The sequence below is a fragment of the Corticium candelabrum genome, unplaced genomic scaffold (genome assembly GCF_963422355.1).
Source record: "Corticium candelabrum unplaced genomic scaffold, ooCorCand1.1 SCAFFOLD_38, whole genome shotgun sequence".
Classification (NCBI taxonomy): domain Eukaryota; kingdom Metazoa; phylum Porifera; class Homoscleromorpha; order Homosclerophorida; family Plakinidae; genus Corticium; species Corticium candelabrum.
Genome location: NW_026912722.1, coordinates 10,636 through 16,757, shown reverse-complemented (window position 1 = coordinate 16,757; position 6,122 = coordinate 10,636).

Sequence of the window (6,122 nt, the reverse complement as noted above, 5' to 3'; positions counted from 1 at the left end):
GATGGAAAGTTCTCTACGGGGATGCGCATACTATGGAATAACTTTTGTGACTGTTTTCAGCTGTTTGAGAAAAAATTGGTGCGGTTTCTTAATAACTAGATAGGAAAACTAGAAACTTTCCACAAGTAAAACGAAAGTGTGTTAATAGTTTTGAAGCGGGCTGTAGCTAGTAACCACAAAGAAAATCTCGTTGAAGACAAAGAAAATGTAATGGAGTGTCCCGCTTCCAAAAATCGCGTTGAATGGATTAGTGATTGGTTGAAGCCATTTCGACTTGGACGCCGCATTACTTTGAAGACGTTGCTGCCGTTGCGAAGAACAGGTGTATTGAACCTGGCATCTATTCGACACGAATCCCGTTCAGAAATACAGTCTAAACGAGCAGCCGATCTGGAAGTCACGTGCAGTACTTACCCGGATAATCCATTCCCCGTATAACAAATGTAACGACTCGTGCCGACTTTCGCCATTTCGACAGTCCCGCTGAACGTCGTCACTTCGAAGACGTTGCTGGTGTTACACACACACACACACACACACACACACACACACACACACACACACACACACACACACACACACACACACACACACACACACACACACACACACACACACACACACACACACACACTCTCACACACACACACACACACACACACACGTACACACACACGTACACACACACGCACGCACGCACGCACACACACACACACACCACACTGTCAGTGACACACACACCGGCTTTGTAGAACGATGCATTCTTACAAAATATCTCTAGTGGAGGTTGAGAAAGTCTGCAGTAAGTCATGTTGGGGTGTGTGAGTAGCCCATCGGTCCGATGACTACTGAGCGGAGCTCGGACTTGTCTAGAGCTAAAATGCGATTTGTTTGGACTTTTAATATTAGCTATAAGCATGGAATAGCTAATTCTTCTCACAAACAACCATACAGACTGAAGGTCGTGAACGGTTTGAAGCAAATCGTTTAGCACTTGGTTGGAGTGTGAGAGACGCACAGCAAAATCTCCCCATTTTTACTGCTAACAGCTCAGTTGATCGACGACTCTCTGACCAAGGAAATGCGTAGAGTACACACAAAAAAGCAAACACATCACTCAGAAGCGTTGCTCCATAGTCGTTGAGAGGATACCCCGACTGCATGGAGGCACGCCTTTGCAAATGAATACAATACAATCGACCTATCGACTCTGTCATGGGCGTAGCTGTAGTTAGAGTAGATAATACTATTATAAGTTTTTCTATTTAAAGGCTTGTATATATGGCGTTACTCTGATAGACATTTTTTAATTCACCATGCCAGGATTAGAAATTACATAGTTGACAGATGATAGAGAGATCGATATGAAATGGCTGCTAGTAGCCAATTGCTGTCGCCGGATAAAGATCATAAAACGTAACATGGTTTAATAGCAAAGCTCCACTCCCAGCCAAGCGGAAGACGTTATCCGTGATCAGATGACTGCCATATTCTGCTGGCCTACTCAGATCGACTAATTTCCTTTTTCGACAAATTGAAAGAGTTCTTGCTGGAAGTCCGACAGCCTGCGAAGTCGGTACACTTTGACTAGGAGTGCCCTTTCCTAGTAATACAAAAGTGTGCTAATAATTGTTGTTGACAGCATAGAAGCAATTTGGCGCTATGCCTAATACAAGTTATTTCCTACCTGGAGTAGGATGGTGGTCCAAACTATAGGTGTTCGATCAGCTGGTCCGTATCCACCAAAAGCATTAAGACATTTCTTAACAGGCTGATTGACTTTTTGGTTGATTTCGGTCCAAATCCTTTCACTGAATAATTCTATTTGGCACCGCTATTACAATTTTGTAATTAATCTTGGTATTTTAATTATGTTAGTGTCTATCTTTCTGCAGACATTGATTGAACATGTGGAGCTCTTTTTTGATTTTGTCTTAATTTGCCAATCATTCTTGCACATGCCGCGATAAAAAATAGACTCTTGGCCATGATCAACCCGCACTTGATCCCACAAACCAAATTGTAAAGAGATAGATCGGAATATAGCTAGTGCATGTACATTAGATTGTTTTTTGTAATGATGCCAGGAATGAATCCACACTAACCGTCAGTGGCGAGGACATGAGTATAGCTTCGTACATCACAGTGTCATTCTGGTTTACGGGAATTTTGTGACCACAATACAAGATTTAATCGCCGCGATGCGTTAGAGCCTGCCTTCTTTTATGATGTTTTGGAGCAACTGCCCAAGAACCCATCCAACTATCTTTTCTCACACCCGAGTGGCGTGTCATCATCTGACAGCATGCTGTCGTAGTTAGATGCTGTAAATGCGATTTTTATGGTATGTAAAAGACGTGCACGAAGAAATTTTGTACGCGGTATCTTACTATACTTGACTATAAACTTGCGTGACGGTCAGGTAACTCGCACGGCCAAGAAGAGGGGTTTCGCACACCCTGGAAACCTCGGTAAGCTTTTAAGTTTTGCCATACGTAGTTAAATTTTGACCTACAAATGGATGTTATTGTAATTACAGTACGGTGCACTGTATTGAACGAATTACTCGCGCATTCAAAATTTGAAATTCCGAGAGCGGCCGGTACCGTTCAGGGCGTATTTCTACAGCTACTATTAACTGCACGTGATTGACGTCATTTCTTACGATTGTAAGGTCATCGTTCAACAATAGCATGACAACATTGTTGAAACCCGGATTGCAAGGACAAAGAAATTACAACAGAGGACGAAGACAATGAATTGTTCGCTTTTTTGTGTTTTCTCATACTCTTTTGCTTTGAATCAATCAATCAGGACACGGTTACAAAGGTACGTAGCTACTAAAGCAGTTAGATTACACTCTATTTACATATTTGAGACAACTGCGCGACGTTTATGCTGATGCGCGCGACCAAGCAAGCACGACTCGGCTTGGTGCATCTCGGTGTCATGCAGTGGCCAGTGTAATTTTAAACGAGTCAGACTGAGAACAATCCTGACGGTCCGTTTGATGTGAACGAGCTGACTCTGTAACCGACTGACTCCGGCCTGTGGGCAACAGATATCGTATCTATTAACTCTGCACTCCGTATGACGTGGATGAGCACGCATATCCGCGTAACGAAACCGAACACGTGAGTCTGGGGTTTCCATTAAAAAAAAGAGGGAAACATCACAGGGTTGCCGGTGCGCATGCCCCGACTGAGCAAACAATATTGCCTGCTCGAGCGGCCAACTCTTGTATAGCGGCCGGCCCCGACATTTTTCTTTCCCTTTTTCTGGCGTATATTTCCACTAACATAAATCACTGTAAGTTGTACATCAGCAACGAATTACTGGGAGTGCGGAGTGGGAGTTGATAATACTGCGGACCAGTGGCCTTTTCAGAGCAGCAGCGCGCGACCACGCAATGCAAGAACGCAATGAAGGCAACGCAAGCGACAGTGGCAATACCACGAAGTGATGACATCAGGCACAGCGGCCAAGCCAATAAGTGCCAGTGCAAAGTAATGCACGTAGCTAATAACACTGGACACTAAACAAATAGCACCGCCGACATTTCGATCCGCCCCTGTAATTGAAATAATGCTAACTAGCATTACGCTAACGAAGTGCTAGCACAAGATAATGCAAACTACTAGTTACCAATCCATAACGTCTCCGTACAGCCTTAACTAATATTGTCGCCAATACCCATTAACTCTGTACTCCGCATGACGTGGATGAGCATCCATATCTGCGTAACAAACATGTGAGTCTGGGGTTGCCATTGGAAAAGGAGGGAAACATCACAGTGTTGTCGGTGCGCATGCCCCGACTGAGCAAACAATATTGCCTGGCGCAGCGGCCAACTCCGGCATAGTGGCCGCCCCTGACGTCATGCTTTCCCCAAATTTCCCAGACCGTGCTGAGAGCAGCCGATGATGGTGACCGTGTTGTTGAGCTTGTCAGCGACACCGCAGCGTGTTGAAATAAGTTCGGATGATCACGAATTTAGGCCGTGAAGCATTCGCTACGCCATCGACTCAATCTTTGATGAGACAGGCAGCAATTCCAGCGGTCGCTGCAGAATTAGCGGCGCCAATGCGAAGGCTGTGCGTACCGTACAGGCAACCGAGAATGCCCAACAGACGTCTAGTCTGTGAGGCCACGTCCAATCTAGAAAGCGGCTGACCGGTAGACCATCGAAATGCAGGCTGGTTGGGGCTTAAGGGTAGACACCGCGCATACTTCTGCATTTCCTTGACAGCTGAAACGGGCGCTGGACAGTCACAGATAACCACTCTATGACCATTTCGAAAGGTGTCGGTCCTGCTAATTTTGATTTATAGTCTCAGACTTGTAGACGTCAAAGAGATATCTCACCCTAAAAAGACTGCGTGAGAGTCTGCGAAGCTTGACTGGGCTGTCGTAATTTCGGAAACCTTCAGAAAGCCAAAAAAGGCCGACGTGAAGGCCGCCGTTAGCATTGCCATGTCAGGAGGTAGCAAAACGGAGTCGGCTTGTATGGCTGCAGTTGAACGTGCTAAGACTTCTGCTTTGAGTCTTTCCTTGCCCTGACGATTGCCAAATGTGCGACGAGTACCTCGCAAGATGAGGTCTAACCGAGGACGACCAGCAAACGGGTCAGCCGCACTTGATGTAATGTGAAAGTACCGCACTGCTGCAAAATCTAAGCCTACTGTAGCGAAAGATACCAGAAGACTGCGCGCGGCCATATAAAGCATGATTGTATCCATTCTCGACCGGAAAGCACCGCAGACGATGATGCAAGCAAAATACCGTAAAGCGCCGCCAAGACGAATTTGTAAGCGCTTCGAGTGCTCTAAGCCAGGCCTTGTTGCTGTAACCAAGCCGCTCGATAGCGCAAAGACGTCAGAGATCCCTCAGCTCCGCCGATACTTTCGACGGGAACTTGTCTGCTCCAGGTGCCAGTGACCGGAACCGAGGAATCTGTCGACGAGAAGAGCGTACGCGATCTGATTACACTCAGCAGGTATATGAACGATCCAAATATTGAAATTACACTAGCAGCTTATGAAATAGAGTGTGCGGACCAACGACATAGTGCGCGGGGGTTTGCACGAACCAAATTGCCAAATATCGGACACAGCTTCATTGTCGGAGTAAACCAAGATGCGTTTCCTGCACCACGGGTGGCCCCATGTTTTGGCTGCAGCGAGCACAGCAAACAGCTCTTGCCACGTAACAGATACAGATGAGGGGAGTCGTTGATGGGGTAACCAGGCGTAATAAAACCATTGGCCTTAAAAATAGCCCCCACAACTCTGCGATCCGGAAGCAGCAGTATACAGGTGGAAATCCGGAGACGATACCCAACTGCGATCCAGCATAACCGACGACCCGTCCCACTGAGGAAGCAGCTTTAGCCATCAGCGCACGTCAGCCTTAGCGTCGACAGAAAGATAAATGTAATCATGAAGTCTCGTGACGGTCATAATTAAGGTAATCGGACGGCGAAGAAAAATGCGCCTGCAGGAAGGCCCTCACAAGCATACGACAGTTTTCCGATGAGAGACAAAAGTTCGCGTTTTGTGCAACACTTGCGGGCCAGCAACGAATTTATATCAAGCAAAAGAGCTTAAAACTTGTCAACGAGAACTGTTAGGAGGCATGGTACCGAATCGAGTTGAATACCGAGGAAGTTCAAGCGAGTGCATGGACCCATGACCTTGTTTAAAGCCCAAACGACACCCAAGTAATCCAACAGGTTGAGGACTGAGTCACGAGCGATCAATGCTTTGGGCAAAGACGGAGGAACGATGAAGTAGGTATCCAAGTAATGCAAAGAGCGCGAAATGCGGTAATTTGTCCGCGTTTTCCAATAGACTGCTTCACCCATGCGATTGAAAAAAAACGTGGACGAACTTAAACCTAATGGCAAACGCGTGTGGTAACATAACTTCCCCCGCAAACAACATCCCAATAGCTCGTGATCGTCTAAGTGAACAGGAATCTGGCGAAAAGCGTTTCTCCAGTCGATCTTTACCATGAAGGCTCCGGCCGGTAGTTCCAAAAGCAGCGCTACTGCGTTGTCTACCGATGGATACGAGAGAATGAAAGCGGTTGCATCTATTCCATCGTTGACGCTGCGATCGAAC